This window comes from Ovis aries, chromosome 1 (genome assembly GCF_016772045.2).
Source record: "Ovis aries strain OAR_USU_Benz2616 breed Rambouillet chromosome 1, ARS-UI_Ramb_v3.0, whole genome shotgun sequence".
Lineage (NCBI taxonomy): Eukaryota > Metazoa > Chordata > Mammalia > Artiodactyla > Bovidae > Ovis > Ovis aries.
Genome location: NC_056054.1, coordinates 262036224 through 262056851, shown reverse-complemented (window position 1 = coordinate 262056851; position 20628 = coordinate 262036224). Strand labels below are relative to the sequence as shown.

General features: G+C 48.3%; 1 long non-coding RNA gene across 1 annotated transcript; it reads right to left on the bottom strand.

Annotated features, from left to right (window-relative positions):
- Positions 1–5799: 5799 nt before the first annotated feature.
- On the bottom strand, positions 5800–19316 carry LOC132657453 (uncharacterized). The gene is made up of 2 exons (XR_009595658.1): positions 8455–19316; positions 5800–7946 (listed from the first exon to the last, which is right to left on the bottom strand). It is a non-coding gene; the product is annotated as an uncharacterized LOC132657453 (long non-coding RNA).
- Positions 19317–20628: the final 1312 nt, after the last annotated feature.

The window sequence follows — 20628 nt, the reverse complement described above, 5'->3', positions numbered from 1 at the left end:
ACACATGGACAGGCTGTGCCCTGGTGGACAGTCTCCAGCCTTATCCTACTCAGCCCCTGGGTAACATTATCCATCCACATCTGGGTTCTCCATCCACATCTCCATCAAGCCTGACTTTTCACTAGAATCACCCGGGGATCCTGGAAGTGACTCTTTCCTAGAGGTTCCCATTCAGTTGGTTTGGGGCATGGCTCCTAAACTGCTAGTTTTCAAAGTTTCCAAGTGAATCTGGAATTTGAACCTGGGAGAATAAGATTTACCAATCTGATTGAAGAGTCTCAGTGCCCCCATTGTCCTGAATTGATTTAGAAATTTCAGTATGCACCCAGGGGTCTTTTATATTTAAAAAAACAATTTCTTGCTGTGTTGAGTGAAAAGACCTAGAAAGAAGTGAGCATCCCTAGTGCCTGAATTAAGGTTTCTAAATATTTATTTCCCTCTACTCCAGGCCTCTTTGGAGAAGGCCGATTTCAGGCCTGGAGCAGAAAGCCAACAAAATGACCCTGGGATATCTCATCATACCAGAGAGTGAGCATGTTTATCAAAGGTTCCTGAGGTCCTGTCAAGAGCCAAGGCAGAGGTGCAACCATTTAAACATCATTAGAAGTAGTAATTTCAATGGCTCGGAACATTTCAATTATGTTGAAACCTATTCGTTCACAATGTTCTTTTACAAAGTACATCGATTATCTTTGAAGAATGCTAAGGGGCCTAACTAATTATTTTTAAAAACTGGCAGAGAAAGGAGAAGAATCAAGGATTTGTTATCTTCCCTTTCTTGTACAAACCATGCCTTAGTAGAACCAAATAGCTGGTGAAGGGGAATTTCTCTTTATAGAAGTATTTCAGCTAATAAATGAAGGATGATGGAATTAGACTTGCCATTTTGCAGCCCCTAATGAATTTTTTAAAAATATCTTATTATTTTTGTATTTGGTTGGTCAGGTCTTCGTTGTACCATGCGGGATCTTTCCTTGCAACGTGAGGACTCTCTCGTGGTGGTGTTCGGGCTCCAGAGTGCTCTGGCTCAGTAGTTGTGGTGCACAGGCTTAGTTCCCCCCATCGCATGTGGGACCTTAGTTCCCTGACTAGGGATTGAGCCTGTGTCCTCTGCACTGGAAGGCAGATTCTTAATCACTGGACCATCAGGGAAGTTCCAGCCTCTAATGAAATAATGGATCTAGGCATTGAACATACACTGCTGATAACACCACACAGCATCCTCTGCCTCCTGATGGAAGGTCACAATGCTACCTGTGAGATGTTCTTGCCAAAAAAATCAAACCTGAATCTGATCAAGTCTCTAAACCATAGGTTGGCCAACCACATCCTGGGGGCCGGATCTGGCCAGCTGCCTGTTTTTATGAATAAAACTTTGTTGAAACACAGCCACACCTATTTACTGAAGTACTTGCAACGGAGACCATATCGTCCTTAAAGCCTAAAATATTTACTGCCTAACCTTTATAGGGGGAGAAGGCAATGGCAACCCACTCCAGTACTCTTGCCTGGAGAATCCCAGGGACAGGGGAGCCTGGTGGGCTGCCATTTACGGGGTCGCACAGAGACGGACATGACTGAAGCAACTTAGCAGCAGCAGCAACCTTTATAGGGGGCTTCCCTGGTGGCTTAGTGGGTAAAGTATCTGCCTGCAATGCAGAGACATGGGTTCTATCCCTGGCTTGGGAAGATCCCTTGGGGAAGGAAATGACAACCCCACTCCAGTATTCTTGCCTGGGAAATCCCATGGACAGAGGAGCTTGGTGAGCTACAGTCCATTGGGTCACAAGAATTGGAAATGACTTAGCAACTAAACCACCACCAACCCTTTAAAGACAAAGTCTGCCAACCCTGCTCTAGATCACAAGAGTGCCAAGACCCTTATCAACAAATTACAATTTAGGGACATTATTTGGATCCTGGTATGAACACATTGAAAAAGTTACTTATGAGACAAATTAGGGAAATTTGAACACTAGTTGGAGGATGTTGTGGAATTATTGTTAACACTTTAGATGTAATAATAGCATCAAGTGTATATGTGTCTGTGTGTGTGTAAGAGTTCTCATCTAGTGAGGGCTTATTCTGTAGTGTTTACAAATGAAATGAGAATTGTTTCAAAATAATATGGGTTGGTGGGGAATGTGCCAGGCAGTGTCCTCAGTGAAATAGACAATCCTAATAGTAACCCTATCAGCAGGCACCATTAGCATTCCCATTTTACAGATGAGAACCAAGGCACAGGTTCTCACTCGAAATCTGAGTTCCAATTTCAGATCCTGTGGTCTTTATCACGGAGCTTGGGTCTCCTATTTAGTGTGGATTTTCTGCAGATCACAGGATGGTTGAACTGAGGAGGACCTCCAGGGGAGCACCGGCAGGGAGAGCCTGCCGACAGTGGCCACATTTCCCCGTCAATCATTTAGCAGGCGTATGTAGAGTGTACCTCTGTGTCAGTGCCAAGTTACAGCCAGAGCTAGATGGGCCTATAAGACTGGACGGCCCCTCCCATCAGAGGCCACAGCAGGAGACAGACTTTAAATACACCTCCTTTTTGGAGACACCGCTGCAGCTTCTGGATGGAGGAGAGTTTGAGGCGGTGAGTCTGGAGACAGGGAGAACAATCTGGAGGTCACCAGCTCACTCCGTGAGGATGGAGACACTGGGCATGGAGAGGGAGAGGTCGCGTCTAGTGTTCAGAAGTGAAATCTGCACAGCGTTGGGAAGAAGGGTGACAGGACTCGCGGTAGGACACTAACAGTGTACAGGCATCTTCATGATAATTCCTCCTCTCTGCCCGTGGCTGGTGCGCCTCAGTTTTCAGAGCAGAGACACAAACCCATCTCACCTTGATCCTCAAATGGTGGGAGCTGGGGGTGGCGCATGTCCCCGTGTATGAGAGAACATTGACAGACGGGAACACTGAGCTCCCATCACGTTCTGGACGCTCTTTCCTCTGATTCGCACACTCTGACTATGGTCCGAGGTGAGCATCCCATACCCAGGCCACGGAGGAGTGCACAGAGGCAGAGTTCAAGGTCAGCCTGAGATCACAGTGAGTAAATGGCCAACCTATTTGAACTTGGTCCATCAACTGCCCAAGACTATGTTCTTTTTCCTAAACCATGTTGCTTTCTATTTTTGTATTTTATTGAAGAATAGTTGATTTATAATGTTGTGTTAATTTCTGCTATACAGCAAAGTGATTCAGTTATCGTGGTTTAGTCACTAAGTCATGTCCGACTCTTTGCAACCCCATAGACAGTAGCCCACCAGGCTCTTCTGTCCATGGGATTTTCCAGACGAGGATACTGGAATGGGTTACCATTTCCTTCTCCAGGGGATCTTCAACACCGAGGGATCAAACCTGGATCTCCTGCATTGCAGGCAGATTATTTACCAATGAGCCACCAGGGAAGCCTGATTCAGTTATGCATACGTATATTCTTTTTCATATTCTTTTCCATTATGGCTTATCACAGGATACTGAATATAGTCCCCTGTGCGATACAGTAGCACTGTTATTTATCCATGCTATAATAGTTTGCATCTGCTAATTCCGAACTCCCAATCCCTGCCCCTCAACCTTCCTCCCCCTTGCCAACCACAAATCTGTTCTTTCTGTCTGTGAGTCTGTTTGGTAGATGTGTTTATTCATGTGGTATTTTAGATTGCACATGTAAGTCATATCATATGGTATTTGTCTTTCTCTGTCTGACTTACTTCCCTTAGTATGAAAATCTCTAGGTCCATCCATGCTGCTGCAAATGGCATTATTTCATACACTGTCTTCTTAAAATGACTAAGCAGGCACAGTAGTCCTGTTCCCTCTGGGAGAGACAGAAGTGGGGGCTCACATCCACTTCCTCACAGCAATCTCCCTTTAGACATTTAAAATAGGGCTCCCTTTACAAAAAGCCATGCATGCCTTTAGGAATACATTGCTTGGATAAATAAGGCTCATCAGTATTGTATTACATCAGTTGGGTTCCACCTAGAGAGGTAGTCTGCCAGACTCACAGAGGTTTCCAAATGTTTGTCCACTCCCAGCCCTGCCTTTTGAATGAGTGCAGAGGTATCAGCCAAAGGAAGCACAAAGGCTCTCAGCCCAGAGACCTGGGATCAACTTCTGCCAAGGACCATTAGAACATCCCCAGGCAACTGTCTTCCACTCTCTGAGCCTGAGTTTCTAAGGAAATACCCTCCTCCAGGGGCATATTTTCATACAGTCAGGATGAATGGCATCCCCTGAGGTCATGTATCAGAATGGTTTTGCTGGCTTTCGTAGGTTCCCTCAATACTGTTTATTCACATTTTAACTGCTCCAAAGCCAGGACTCAGATGTTAGTCACCTGAGAAGGCATACATTTGGTCGTGATTCCTGCTGGATGAATCACAAGCTAGAATCAAGATTGCCAGGAGAAATATCAACAACCTCAGATATGCTGATGATACGATTCTTAACAACGGAAAGTTAAGAGGAACTAAGGAGTGAAAGAGTAGAGTGAAAAAGCTGGCTTAAAACTCATCATTAGAAAAATGAAGATCATGGCATCCTGTCCCATCACTTCATGGCAAGTAGATGGGGGGAAAAGTGGAAACAATGGCAGATTTTATGTTGGGCTCCAAAATCACTGGGGACAGTGACTACAGGCATGAAATTAAAAGACACCTGCTCCTTAGGAAAAAAGATATGACAAACTTAGACAGCATGTTAAAAAGCAGAGACATCACCATTGCTGACAAAGCTGAATATAATCAAAGCTGTGATTTTTCTAGTTTTCATATATGGATGTGATAGTTGGCAGAGTGCTGAAGAATTGACGCTTTTGAACTGTGGTGCTGGAGAAGACTCTTAAAGAGTGCCTTGGACAGCAAGGAGATCAAACTAGTTAATCCTAAAAGAAATCAACTGTGAATATTCATTGGAAGGACTCATGCTGACGCTGAAGGTCCAATATTTTGGCCACCTGATGCGAAGAGCCAGTTCATTGGGAAGAACCCTGATGCTGGGAAAGATCGAAGGCAAAAGGAGAAGGGGATGACAGAGGATGAGATGGTTGGATAGCATCACTAATTCAATGGACATGAGTTTGACTAAACTCCAGGAGATAGCAAAGGACAGGGAAGCCTGGCTTGCTGCAGTCCACAGGGTCCCAAAAAGTAGGACACGACTTAGCAACTGAACGACAAAAACCCACATCATGAGTGGTGACCATTGTCCTTGCCATTTCAATTGCCAAACCACTTAAGGATCATTTGAGAAAACTGTATGAGTCTTGAGATTGTCCAAAACTTTCTGTTGATATTCAGATAATATCCAGAAAGCCCAGCGAAAATGCTTGTAGAAAGGTGGATACCACAGTAGGAAACCACTGTGGTGGCAGGGTAAGGGAAATGCCCTAAAAATGCCCACATCCTTGTCCCCAGAACCTGTGAATAAGTTACCGTATATGGCAGAAGGAATTTTGCAGGTGGGGTTAAATTATGCCCCTTGGGCTTGGGGGAGCAGCCTAGATTAGCCAGCGGTGCCTGTCTAATCACTGCATCCTTCAAATCAGACAGCCTTTCCCAGCTGTGGGAGGTAGTGGTGATTAGGGAAGAACTGTTAGAAAGGTGCAGTGTTGCCAGTTTGGGGATGGGGGTGGGGGACCAAGGCAAGGGATGCAGGTGACCCGAGCAGTTTGTGAAGACAAAGAAACAGACTCTCCCCTATAGGTCCCGAGAGGGAGAATAGCACTGCTGGCAGCTTGAGTTGAGCCCACTGAGACCCAAGTCAGACTCTGACCTTGAGAAGTATAAGATAATAAAATTCATGCTCTTTTTATTGGCTTTGTTACAATATTGCTTCTGCTGTTTTTTCTCATGTTTTGGCTTTTGTGGCCTTGAGCCATGTGGGATCTTAGTTCCTGGATCAGGGATTGGGGCCATACTCCCTGCATTGGAAGGCAGTCTTAACCACTGGGGTGCCAGGGAACTCCCAAATTCATGCTATTTTAAGCCACCAAGTCTGTGGTTATTTGTTATAGCAGCAACAGGAAACTGATACACCACTCTTAGGAAACGGTATCGCCTCATACCTTAAAGGCCCAGAGATGATACTGTAGGAAAAGCATAGACATTGATGACTGTGAGTCCAAAAAGGATTCAAGAGTTGGTTGGAGTGAAAAATTTTAAGAATAACTTACACCAGCTTATTTCACCTATATTTTATGTTTATACAGGAAAACCTAAATTGGGCTGAAAACTTCTTTTATAGGCATGAAACTCAAAACCTAAATGATAAGGAAGTATCATATCACAGTTTAACTAGCATTTTTTTTCTTAGTGGCATGAAAGAGTGGTTTTCTGGCCACTGAATTGTTCACTTTATTTTTATTGGAATATAGTTGCTTTTTGTGTTAGTTTCTGCTGTACAACAAAGTGAATCTGTTATATGTACACACACACACACACACACACACACACATATATACACATCCCTGGGGAAGGAAATGGCACCCCCCTCCAGTATTCTTGCCTGGATAATTCCATGGACAGAGGAGCCTGGTGGGCTACTGTTCATTCTACTGTTCATGGGATTGCAAAGAGTTGGCTACGACTGAGTGAGTGAGCACATACTCACACGTACGGATATCCTCTCCCTCTTGAACCTTCCTCCCACCATCCCCCCACCCCACTCGTCTAAGTCATCACAATGCACTGAGCTGAGCTCCCTGAGCTATCAGTTTCCCGCTAGCTATCTATTTTGCACATGGCAGAGTATATCTAATGTCAAACCCAAACTTTCAATTCATCCCCCGCCGCCACCCCCACCCCCCCCATTTCCACCTATCCGTTCTCCACATCTGCATCTCTTTTCCTGCCACAGAACTAGGTTCATCTGTCCTAATGGTCTGGACGAGTGTGTGCATACTCAGCCTCTGCAGGCTTGTCTGACTCTTGGCGACCTGATGGTCTGTCGCCTGCCAGGCCCCTTTGTCCATGGGGTTCTCCAGACCAGACAGCATGGCCATCATCATAAAAATCTACAAATGAGAAATGCTGGAGACGGTGTAGAGAAAAGGGAGCCCTCCTGTACTGTTGGTGGAAAGGAAAATTGACACAGCCACTACGGAGGAGCGTATGGAAGTTCCTCAGGAAACAAAATAGAGCTACCGTATGATCCAGCAATCCCATACCTGGGCATGTACCCTGAGAAAACTACAGTTCAAAATGACACGTGTCCTCCAGTGTTTCTGGAGTACTGTTTACAATTGCACTGTTTGCAGCATGATTGCAGCACTATTTACAACAGCCACGACATGGAAAGGTGATTGTCCATTGACAGATGAATGGACAAAGAAGATATTGTGCAGATAAACAATGGAATAGTGGTTCTTTCCACTGAGGTGTGTATCTTACGATGACTAGAGTTATTGAAACTAACACTTGTAGAAGTTCTCACTATGCAGTAGTCACTCAAGAGATGGTCCTCTACCTTCCCTGAAAATGTTGTCTTGGATTTAAAGGCTCTGTTCCTTCGGCTGGGTGTATCTGGGATTTGGTGGGGGGGCCTCTCGTCTACATTATCATCCTTCCTGATACTGGGCTCCAGGGCACGGTTGAGATGCCCTCTCTCCACCTCTGTCACTCTCTTTCCAGTTGCACTGGGAATGAGTTCCATTTCTCATCCCAGGGACCGAGACCCATGTGGTTTTGATGACCAGGCGAGAGTGGACTCTTCCCCACGTTCGGCATCCTGGCGCTCACAGCTCCCTCAGGTTCAGTGACGTTCATGTGATCATAATGAATTAAGATTCATGCCAATGCAGGCTGAGTACTTGAGTGGTGAGATCAGAAGCGGGTTGCCAGCCGCAGACCGACTCAGACATCTGCTTTTATGTGTCGCCTTTACTTCAGTCACCCTCTGAAAGTCATAATCGCTTCTCTTTCCTGGTGGAAGGCTGGAGGAAGACAAATTCAAGTGAGTGCCTGTGAAAGCATTTGTTCTGACAGGGGCCGTTTAGAGAATGGGACTGTCTTCTGTGCGGATTTATGACTTCGTGGGAGGAAAAAAGTAACAGCATGAAGAGGGGAGGGAGCGAAGGATTAAAATAAGGAAGAAAGGACAGGGGAAATTGAGGGTCAGCTTGTTGTGGGGGTGGGGAACGGCTCACCATCATCCACCCCACCCCCTCCCAGGAGATGCCAGTGCCCACTTGGAGTCTCAGAGCCCCAGGCTGGTCCAGTTTAAATCAGCTCAGCTTCATCCCACACTGAGAAGGAAGCAATGTGGGTCCCAGAAACCACCTTCTCCTTTAAGCTCAGGGTACAGAATCCCCTCCCAAGGGCCCTCCCCCCAAGCCTGGAGTGCAGCCGCCCATGTGAGACATCAGGGTAGGGCTGGTGAAGGCAAAGGGCCCCAAGGGGCCAATAATCAGACTGGCCCTTTGTCTCCAAAAAGCAGCTCACCCTGGTGCTGCATCTCTCATTGTCCCCGTGGGTGGCCTGCTGGGTGACGTGGGACATCTGGTCTGGCAAGGTCCTTAGCAGACAGCGGGGCCCAGGAGGCAGTGCTTCATTTCCCTGTAAGGGCCTTAGTCAAAGGTGGGAGCAGGGCTCCAGGCAGCAGTGGAATGCCCATGCGCACCCCACCCTCTGGTCCGTTGTCTTGACACTTGCTTGCTACTTGCTAAGTCGCTTCAGTCGTGGCAAACTCTGTGCGACCACTGTGGATTTTAGCCCACCAGGCTCCTCTGTCCATGGGATTCTCCAGGCAAGGATAGTGGAGTGGGTGGCCATTTCCTCCTCCAGGAGATTTGACCCAGGGATCAAACCTGCGTCTCTTACATGGGGTCTTCTGCATTAGGAGGAGTTCTGTACCACTAGCGCCACCTGTCTTGACACTGCAGAGACACAAATAAGATTCCACCAGCAGAGAGAGGCTGAAGGGTGGGTGGGCAAACCAGGAGCAGTTACAGGATAACTCATAAAATCTCAGAAACCCCACCAGAGCATCAGACATAGAGTGACTACCGACCTGCGGCCTGCAGACTAATCCCACTCTCCACCACCAGATCAAAATGGCACCACCCCTTCACCCTGGTTTTTAGCTCTGGCCACCTGCCCCCTCCTGCCTCTGCACCATCCCCAAGAGGAGCTATGTCAGCTGACCCCTGGCTTCTATCCCATTCTCTCCTCTTTCCAAACACTCCCACTAAAATGGCTCCAGAATGAACCTGCACTAACTACCAAGATATGTCAGTCTTAGCTTTTTTCCCCAAAATATGTGCAGATGAGATGCTCCCAGACACACGAGGAGATCAGCAGCTGAAGGGGCGCCACGAAGAACTTAACATAGAATTCTAAGACTCTCTCCTCAGGGAAATTTCAGGAGCTATTCTAAGAAAGAAATAAGAGCTCTTACTGTAAAAAAAAAAAAGCAAGTGGAGCTGAAAAAAGAATTCTTGGAGAATAAAAGAGCTCACAGAGACAGCAAATGGCAGAAGGAACGGAGCTGAAATCTGAGGTGTAAATGAGAAGCTCAATGCAGGTCAAGGAATATTTGCAGCCCCAGAGCAAAGAGATAAAGAGATGGGGACCATGAAAGGACAGATTTATGGGGAAGGGTGTCTAGGGGACCTTTACATTCACGTCACAAGTTGAGTTTCCCTGGTGGCTCAGTTGGTAAAGAATCTACCTGGAATGCAAGAGACCTGGATTCGGTCCCTGGGTCAGGAAGATTCCCTGGAGAAGGCAATGGCAAACCATTCCAGTATTCTTGCCTGGGAAATTCCACAGACAGAGGAATCTGGAGGGCTAGAGTCCATGGGGTCACAAAGTGTCGGACACAACTGAGTGATCAAGCCAACAACAAGAACACAAGTTGAGCACTAAAGAATTGATGCTTTTGAATTGTGGTGCTAGAGAAGACTCTTGAGAGTCCCTTGGACAGAAAGGAGATCAAACCATTCAATCCTAAAGCAAATCAACCCTAAATATTCATTGGAAAGACTGATGCTGAAGCTGAAGTTCCAATAATTTGGCCATCTGGTGAGGAGATCCCTGAAGGGAAAGTCTCTGATGCTGGGACAGATTGAGGGCAGGAGGAGAAGGGGGTGACAGAGGATGAGGTTGTTGAATGGCATCATCGATTCAATGGACATAAGTTTGAGCCAAGTCTGGGAGATAGTGAAGGACAGAGAAGCCTGGCGTCCATGTGGTCACAAAGAGTTGGACACGACTGAGCAACTGAACAAGGAGCAACCACACAATTTCCAGGAAGTGAGAACCAAAATGATAGAGGAAAAGCAAAGACTGAAAAAGCAAGTGTTTCTTGAGCAAAGGACATCAGGTCAAAGATCCTCACCACATTCTGGGTGCAGTTATTGAAAAGAACACTTAGAAATTTCAACGATAAAGAGGAAATTGTTTAAACTGTGTGTCTGCAGGGGAGAAGGCAATGGCAACCCACTCCAGTACTTTTGCCTGGGGAGTCCCATGGATGAAGGAGCCTGGTGGGCTGCAGTCCATGGAGTCACACAGAGTCGGACACGACTGAAGCGACTTAGCAGCAGCAGCAGCAGCTGCAGGGGAGTGTCCCAGAAGACTGACTAGTGATAGAATCACCAGTCTGAGAAGAATGGGAGTGGTCCCAGTGTAAGCAGCTTTTGGCAGGAAAGAGCTATCTGCTGGAGGTCCCTTTGTCTTAACATTAAACTTACATCAGTCACCCGCATGCTCCACTTGTTTCTAGCCCAAGCACACCTTTCAAATCTTTTGCTCACACAATACTTTGCCTAACTTGTTGTTTTTTTCCGTAGATCGAGGAAGTAGAAATGAAGAATAAGTAATTAACAGATGACCATATCTCTATCCCTAGCTTCCCCTTCAGTAATGTCATGTGTGTGAACAAGACAGCATCTAAAGAAAGATCACAAACAAACATATGGATACCAAGGTAGGGGAGGGGAGTGGAATGGATTGGGAGCTTGTACTTAGTCACTCAGTTGTGTCCAACTCTTTGTGACCCCATGGACTATAGCCCACCAGGCACCTCTGTCCGTGGGGATTCTCCAAGCAAGAACACTGGAGTGAGTGGGCAAGCCCTCCTGCAGGGAATCTTCCCAACCCAGGGATCGAACCTGAGTTTCCCGCATTGCAGGCAGATTCCTTACGTTTTGAGCCACCAGGGAAACTGGCATTGACATATATACATGGCTAAGTCACTTCAGTGGTGTCCAACTCTGTGCGACCCCATAGATGGCAGCCCACCACACTCCCCCATCCCTGGGATTCTCTAGGCAAGAACACTGGAGTGGGTTGCCATGTCCTTCTCCAGTGCATGAAAGTGAAAAGTGAAATTGAAGTCACTCAGTCATGTCTGACTCTTAGCGACCCCATGGACTGCAGCCTACCAGGCTCCTCCGTCCATGGGATTTTCCAGGCAAGAGTGCTGGAGTGGGGGGCCATCGCCTTCTCCGATATACACGACTATGTATGAAACAGATAATAATGAGAACCTACTGTAGAGCCACAGGGGGCCCTCCTCAGTGCTCTGTGGCGACCTAAGTGGGAAGGAAATCCAAGGAAGAGGGGATTTATGTACACGTGTGGCTGACTCACTTTGCTATACAGTAGGAACTAGCACAACATTGTAAAGCAGCTATCCTCCAACAAAGAAGTTTTAAAAAAGAAAGATCACAAGACGTCAACAAGCCTGCAGGTAGTGGGGGGTGGCGATGACTCTGACCCCTCGTCCAAATGACTCACTGAGATTACTTCTGTTTCTCTTTAAAAGCTGTCACGGCCAAGCAGAATCTTCCGAGGTGGTTTTTGGGAGACACTGAGTCCACCATTTCCCAGGATTGCCATCTTTCTGAGTGAAAGCAGCTTTCCTTTCTGTCTTCATTTGCCTCACTTGAGTACTGGTTTTCTGAGTGAGGAGTAGCTGGACCTGGGACCGTTTGGGGGTAGTGCCAGGATTCTCCTTCCTATGGGAGGGAACAAGGAATGCATAGGAGCATTCTTCCTATGCTACTTCTGAAAAAGATCTTACTCACAAAATACATCAATCAAATGAAAAAAATGAATTAGAAGAGGGAATTCGAGGAAAGGACGGTGCTATATGAGGCAGTGACCAGCGACACAATAAACCTTCGGGTTGAGTCTGAACCGCCGTTGAGAATAGGACTGAAAGGCTTACCGCAATTGTCGAGGAAGGATTCACAAAGCAGAGGAGGTGCGATGTGGAAAAGTATTAATAAAATGGCTTAACAACCGAGAACCAAAAGTTCTGATTATTTCATCAAGTTCTTTCATTCAGGTGGGAGGGATAGGGTGGGGGTGAGGTGGGAGGGGGCCTCGCCTGGGTGAGGGTTGGGGTGGATTGGATGCTGGGAGGGGCGTGGGAAGATTCCCTGAGGGCGGAGGGGAGATGCCCTGGGTCCCACAACAAGGACTGAATCCTGACACAGGGTTTGCCACTGTGTCCCCTCTTTGTGATGCCTTACCTGCCTTGTCTGCGAAATGGGAGAGAAAACCCACTCCACTGGAGATGGTGAAATTAGTGCATAACACTTGTGCCAGTCACCTCAGCCAGAGCTGGCACATTTTAATTGCTTGACAGTCAATAGCTTTTATTTTAATTAATAACAATTATTATTATTATGGTAACCCACTCCAGTATTCTTGCCTAGAAAATTCCATGGACAGAGGAGCCTGGTGGGCTACAGTCCATGGAGTCGCAAAGAGTCAGACATGACGGAAGTGACTTAGAACGCATGCATATTATTATCATTGATGGTGATAGGAAAATACAGATTCAACCATATTTAAACATTAAAACATTTTTTTAAAACATAGAGCTTCAGTTATGCCATTGTAAAAGCTTACCAGAAACCCTTCCAATGTACAACCTGGGTTTGGAATATTAACAGTCCCACCTGGGTGACAAACCTGTGCCCCATGGAGTACTGTGGAGGAAACACCTCTCTAAACACCTGGGGCAGGTGGGTGGGGTGCCCTGTTCCTGAGCGAGCCAGGCAGGTGGACCCAGCCAGGCTGGCTGGCTTGGGTTGGATCTGGAGGGTGGAGTTTGTTTGCTTTTTTCCGAGAGGTTGGGGCCTCTCCCCGTCAGGTGGGTGGGAGCCGAGCCAAGGGCCAACAAGAAGGCACCTGAAAAAGAGAGTCACCCATGAGCCGTGTCCCTCAGGGCAAAGAGCAGGATGTCGACCTGTGTACACAGTGAGATGGCAACTGTTAGCTCTTAAACCACAGGAGCAGGATTTGAATCACAAGCCAGCCCTGCATTCAGGAGCTCTCTGCAGCAATTGGAACTCCTGCAAAGGGCCCTTCTTCCCCGTGTGCAGAGGAGAAAAGGTCAAGAGCAGCCTCTCCCACACACCTGGCAGCCAGGTGCTATCACCTGGGTGACCCTCCTGTGAGAGTCCCTGGGGGTTTTGGTCAGGGAGGGTGGATCCAGTGCTGGGGATTTCCCAGGGGCTGGGGGAGAAGGAAATGGCAACCCACTCCAGTACTCTTGCCTGGAGAACCCCAGGGACGGGGGAGCCTGGTGGGCTGCCATCTATGGGGTCTCACAGAGTCGGACACGACTGAAGTGACTTAGCAGTAGCAGGGGCTGGGGGAGATGAGGACCTCTGGTGAAATCGACCTTCTGAGGAAGTATCAGAGAATGACCATTATAATAGTCACTCTTCAGGGCTTCCCTGGTTGCTCAGTGGTAAAGAATCTGCCTGCCAATGCAGGAGACAGTGGCTCGATCTGGGAAGAGCCCGCATGCTATGGAGCAACTGAAAGCACCACAACCACAGCAGCTCTGCTCTAGAGCCTGTGCTCTGCAACAAGAGAAGCCCCGCCACGAGAAGCCTGCCCACCGCAACTAGAGAGTAGCCCTCACTCCCCGCACCTAGAAAAAAGTGCATGGCGCAACAAAGACCCAGCACAGCCAAAACTAAATCAATACAATGATTGCAAGCTCTTTAGATCATGCGTATCTAGGTGTTAAAAAATTATGGTTAATATTCATCAGCCACCATATGCCAGGCCTTACACATTTTATCTCATTGGATCCTTAAGCAGAGGTAGGAGCGAGGACTATCACCCCAAGTTTACAGGTGAGGCAGCTGAGACTCCAACACATGAAGGGACTTGCCCTCTGGCAGGTGGAGGAGACGCTGGCCCCTTGGCTGGAGTAACAGCCATTGCAGAGCTTCGGGAAGATACTGAGGGCAATATATTTCCTTTGTCTTTTCCTTCATCAGTACCTTTCGATTACTCCCAACTAAGTGATGCTTTTATTTGGTTTTGATAGAATGTACTCAGTGCATCGACAGTTTATAAGGATGCAGAGCAATAAAACTCACTCTGTGAAATGGAAGCAAACTCGCCTTAACAGGTCTCGAAGGCTGGAGGCTTTCTATTTATGAATTGGGGTGGTGAACTTGCCGCTTTGCTTGGGATGCGATGGCTGAAGGTGTTCTTTTTCGATCTCTCTGTAATAACCTTAGGCTGGGGCATTTTGTACTTGGGGCTCAATGCTAAATGAAGAAGCTCCTTTCCTTGAGTCTCTATTTTCACCCCACTGGACATAAAACTTGATGGAGTGCCCTGATGGAAACGAAGAGTGAATCCTGGGGATGAACTTGCATAGCCCAGGGAAGGATGATCAACAGTATGAAAGCGGCCTTTGGCTCTGAGCCGCAGAAAGGAGCTGCTGAGTGCTCAGTTCCCTTCTGACCTGGACCCTTGGAAGCACTTGATTCAGGGCTGACCTTTCTGCCTTCAGTCTCCTTTCTCCAGCCTCTCCACCACCTGGCTGCCCTGCTTTTCCTCTGTCCTCCCAGTCTCTCCTTCTGGTTCCTCCCTCCCCAGTCCTGTAGGGTTGGAAACGCGGGGGTGCCATCCATCCTTGGTCCTCTTCTGAGCTTCTGGGGTCTTTGCCAGACTGTGACTTGAAACATGAGGTCAGTTTATAGTTTCAGCTCCGCGTTCTCCTCGATTCCAAACACTAAGACCCGGCGGCCCTGCCTCCTCGACGATCGGCTGGAGTTTCTAATAGACATCCCGAGGCTGACGTGATCAAAGCCAGCTTCTGCTGTGTTACCCTCCCTCCCCCGCTCCCCCAAGTCCTCTACCTGCCAGGTTCTCCACCTCAGTCCACACCCACCCATTCTTCTACAGGGACTTCCCAGGTGGCACAGTTGGTAAAGAATCCCCCTTGCTCAATGAGGGAGACACAAGAGATGCTGGTTCAACCTCTGGGTCGGGAAGATCCCCTGGAGGAGGAAATGGCTATCCACTCCAGCATTCTTGCCTGGAGAATCCCATGGACATGGGAGCCAGGGGGGCTGCAGTCCGTGGGGTCACAAAAGAGCTGGACACAACTGAGCGTACACGCACACATGCATTCTTCTGTTAGTTAATTCTTCTTTCCCTCCCACCCTACATCTGCTTCTCAGGAAACATCTGACTCCACCTTCAAAATTTACGAGACACTGACCACCCGCTTCATATCCCTGGTCTGTCCCCTGGTCCGGGCCACCATCCTCTCCCACCTGCCCTAGCCCCCGAGCTGATCTCCTGACTCTCACCTCTGTCCGCAAGGTCTGGTCTCTGCCCAGCTGCCACAGTGACTCTGTTACAGTATGTCACGTCATGCCGCCCCTCTGTTCAAACCTCTGCAATGATTCCCAGGGGGCTCCTGTCTAATGATGACCTGGGAGGCCCTCTGAGGAGGCCCTCTTCTGTGAACGCCAGGGGCAACCAGCCTCATGGCTCCTCCAGGGAATGCTCCAGTGCCCTCCACCCTGAGGGCCTCTCTGCTGCCAGTTCCCTTTGGAATGCTCCCCCTCTGGACACTGCCCCTGCAGGCCCTCCCTTCCTTCAAGCCCTTGCTCAGAGGTCACCTCTCGATTTCCAGTCACAACCAGCCTCCTTCTCCCCAGCCTGGTCTAGGTCTCCCTGACCACTGCCCACCTCTACTTTCTGTCCTCCTTCCTTCCCCCCGGCTCCCTTCCTCCTTCTTTCTCTCCTTCCACAGTACTTGTCACTTTATAACAAACCAGACAAATGAATCACTCATTCTGTCTGCTTTTTACTGCTCACTGTCTGTCTCCCTGCATACACAGCTCATAAACTCCACATGGACAGCAGTCTTTGCTGTTTCGTTTGTTAACACATCCCAAATGTCTCAGACAGGGGTTGGCATGTTGCAAGTACGCAGTGCATATTTGTGGAAGGAAGGAACAAAATAAATAATCTGCAAGTGTATGTTGTACAGCACAGGGAACATAACCAGTATTTGATAACAACTTTAAATGGAGTACAACCTTCAGAAACTTTGAATCACAATATAGTACGCCTGAAATTAATATAATATTGAAATCAACTATTGTCGTCCGACTCTTTGCGACCACACGGACTACAGAACCCCAGGCCTCTCTGTCCATCACCATCTCTCAGCGCTTTCTCAAACTCATGTCCCTTGAGTCAGTGATATTATCCAACCATCTCATCCTCTTGTTATTCCTTTCTGCTCCTGCCCTCAATCTTTCCCAGCATCAGGGTCTTTTCTAATGAGTTGACTTCACGTCAGGTGGCCAAAGTATTGGAGCTTCAGCTTCAGCGTCAGCCCTTCCAATGAATATGCAGGGATGATTTCCTTTAGGATTGACTGGTTTGATCTCCTCGCAGTCCAGGGCACTCTCAAGAGTGTTCTCCAACACCACAGTTCAAAAGCATCAGTTCTTTGGTGTTCAGCCTTCTTCATGGTCCAACTCTCACATCCATACATGACTATTGGAAAAACCACAGCTTCGACTATACGGACCTTTGTCGGCAAAGTAATGTCTCTGCTTGTTAATATGCTGTCTAGGTTTGTCATAGCTTTTCTTCCAAAGAGCAAGTATCTTTTAATTTCGTGGCTGCAGTCACCATCTGCAGTGATTTTGGAGCCCAAGAAAATAAAGTCAACTTGGCAACCCATTCCAGTGTTCTTGCCTGGAGAATCCCAGGGACGGGGGAGCCTGGTGGGCTGCCGTCTATGGGGTCACACAGAGTCAGACACGACTGAAGTGACTTAGCAGCAGCAGCAGCATACCTCAGCAAAAAAATTTCACTATGTTGTTTTGGAGTTAAGATTCATAAACTGAAAATACTGTTCATGCGAGCAGTTCTGAATGTGGGCAGTCATAGTACATGGTTTTCAACTCTACTTCTAGTCAGAGAGAACACAGTAAGTCGTTGGACTTGGCCCCAACTTCTATGTGTCTGGAAATTCTTCTAGGGGAGGAAATAGAAGAAGAAAGTGGAAGCATGCTACGTGGTCCAGGCATGGTCTAGTTGCCTCTCCTGTAGTGACCTGGCTGGTCCCTTCCTTTTTTTCTTTCTCTTTTTCTGTCTCTCTTCCTCCCTCCCTTCTTCCTTTTGAACTTGTCAATTTCCAAGTCTCACTTTCACAGTTATATTCTGTCAACCAGGCCAACTCACCCTGGACCCTCAGGACCAAGCATCTCAAGTAAAGCAGAAGATCTGCCCAGGAGACCAGCACAGGTACTCACTGTTCACACAAGTGTAGACACTTTACTTTCATTGAGTTGATTATAGACCATAAACCCTGTTTCACAGAAGAAGAAACTAGGGTGTGAAAAGGTTAAGTAAGTAGCCTGCAAGGTAAGTGGTGGGTGGGTAACTGTGGTGAGCTGATTTTTCACTTGAGAGCATTATGCAAAATGTTTGTATAGGTTTCCTATACAAACCAAAAGGAAGCACCAGAGTTTTGTTATTTGTGCATCTCTGGAGGACAGGAATAATAGATTATTCCATGCCTGAATAAAATATTTCACTGCAATAATCCTTTCAGTATTAAGGTAAGGATCTTTTAGGGCACAGTTAACATCATTACGGCTTTCCTGGTAACTCTTAGGAGCTGTGCCAGGAGCTTCACGTGGGTCCTGACTCTCACATCAGTGAGTCTCACAGGAAAGCCGTCTGGGCTCTGGTCATTACCTACTGACCATCACTCACCGCCCTCCATCTGGCTGCGCAGCGTGGGCTGGTGGGCTTCCCCAGAGCGGCTCAAATGGGGCTCTGCCCTTCCTCCTCTTCGAGGAGCACCAGCAAGTCCTAGCGCATTCAGTAGGCTTCTGACCTCCCAGACTGCAGTGATCCCTGCCCTCTGCCATCCCACACACCACGCACGTACACCACACACATGCAAAGCAGGCACCATACCACAAACCACACCACACACACACACACACCCCTCATGTGCCATATCACATACCACACCACTCAAACATCACACACAGGCACACATAAACTTCACACATACAGCACAAACACCACATACCACATCACACACACCACACATGCACACCACACACACCGCATACATATCACACCCCCACACACACCGCATCTACCGTATCACCCCCCATACACACACAGCATGTAACACATCACATACCACCCCCACACACACCACAGACACACATCACTCCACGCACATCATACACCACACCACACCACACAAACACACTCCACAGCACACTCACACTTCACACATACAGCACAAACACCAATACCACATCATATATACCACACAGCACACACAGGACACACACACCCCCACACACATACCCTCTACAAACCACACACACACATCTCACACATAGAGCACACACATCACATACCACACCACACACACACAAGCAAACAGACCGTCTATGCTGCTTATAAGCTACAAGCCTCCTGGAACCTGCTCTGGTGGACGCAGGTTTCCCCAGGCCTGCCCAGCACTCTGACCAGGGACAGACTCCCCCAGGACAAGAGAAACGCGACTCTGCCCGGAGCATCGGCACATATGGGGGCTGAGAACCTCTCGGGCCCCTGGGGACGTGTGAATCCTGATCTCAAGGTATGTGGCAGGCTCTCTGGAGGCTAGTCCCCTACCTGAGAAGCTGTGGCTGTGCCCTGCAGGGGAGAGGCTCAGTCACAGACCCCATCTGTGCCCTGAGCCCGGCCCCTCTCCACACCCCTCCTTCCAGCCAAGGCGGCACTGCAGTCAGGGAGCTCGGGTGAAACAGCCCATGCGTGAAGAAAGTATCCCACAGCAGGAACGCATAAACATGGGAGTCCTTTCTGTCTGCAAACATATCTCTTTCCCAATCACTTAACTGAAAGAGCTTTGGAAAAGCCACCAGCTTGACAGTCCTCACCCACCCATCCACCAGAATCTTCTCTTGAGCGTGCAGGTCTGGGCTCCAGGGCAGAAAAGATTAGCCAGGGTCTCGTCCAAATCCCCTTTCACGACTGATGAAACAGTTGAAGACGGTTCAATGACCCCTGGGCCAGTTTAAGATCAGGTCACTCCTGGGAACTCCCTTTGCTGTCAACAGCCCACTTTTTCCAGCCCCCCCTGCTTGTGTGGGCAGGGACAGTGTACCTGAGGGTTCCTTTCTAAAATATGGATGTGGCTCTCAGACCATTCGAATCCATTCAGTCTGCTTTTTCCTCTCCTTGAATTAAAAAAAAAATTTTTTTTTTCTCCCCTGACCAGAATATTTTGAAAACAAAGAAAAGAAAAGGCACGTAGGTTGGAGTGTCTGCTGTGCGCCTGCCTACTTGCAGCACGGTCAATGAATCCCTCTTTATTCCTGCTACAAGCCGGGGCTTTGATCTCCCCCGTCTTGGGTCTGTGTATAGCACTGTACCAGGTAATGAAAGGATTTTTTCTTCTGTTTCCATTCTTTGTTTTCAAGGAACAACAAAGAGGGGGGCATTTCCAGACCAGCGAGTACATTCCCAGAAGCAAGGGGCTGAGGAAGTGAAGATGGGAGGACAGAGTCGAGTTGAAGAAACTGCGTCTCTCTCTCTCTGAGATGCTTAGTTTCTTTCCTCCCCAGACAGTGACCTACCGAGCTCCTCACTACCTGGGCCATTCTCCGTCCTCAGAGACCTTTCGGGATTTTCTCAGGAGGGAGCCAGGTGGGATGGGACAGCCCTGGTTTGGCGAGCTGTGGGGTAGGGGGGAGAGGTGGATTCCTAGCACAGTCTGCAGAAATGAGGTCCTTCCAGCTAGCACTGTCCACGCCCTGCTCCTGGGGGCCTCCATTACTCAGCTTAACTCCTGGCTCACAGCCATCTGAAAATACCAGCTTTATCACACTAGTTAATTACTAATCCAGGGCCTTGACCTCCCTGCTTAGCCTGGTCACGAGGGAGAAGATGCGTGCCTTCAGACCAGACACGTCCGGGAAGCCCTGGCAGCACTTCCGGCCCCGCCCCCAGGAATGCGCCGGAAGCCCCCAGTGTCAGCTGGTCCTGCCGCCCTCACAGGTGCCACCTGCCTCGTCGTCCTCTCTGATGAGATATTCCAGGATGTAAAGATGACAGCTCCAGGATGTAAAGAGGACACGGTAATTGCATTCAGACAGCAGAGTTATGCTCATGGAGAGGAAAAGTGAGACCCAGGACAGGTTTTGGCAGCGGCCTTGGTCTCAAAGATCAGGAAGGAAGGTGGATAAACACCGGGTCTCGGGACCCTGACCTAATGGCTGGGCAGTGTCCGCTGAGGAGGGACAGGTGTCTCCGAACCTGCCATGTTTCACGACCTTCCCTGGGCCA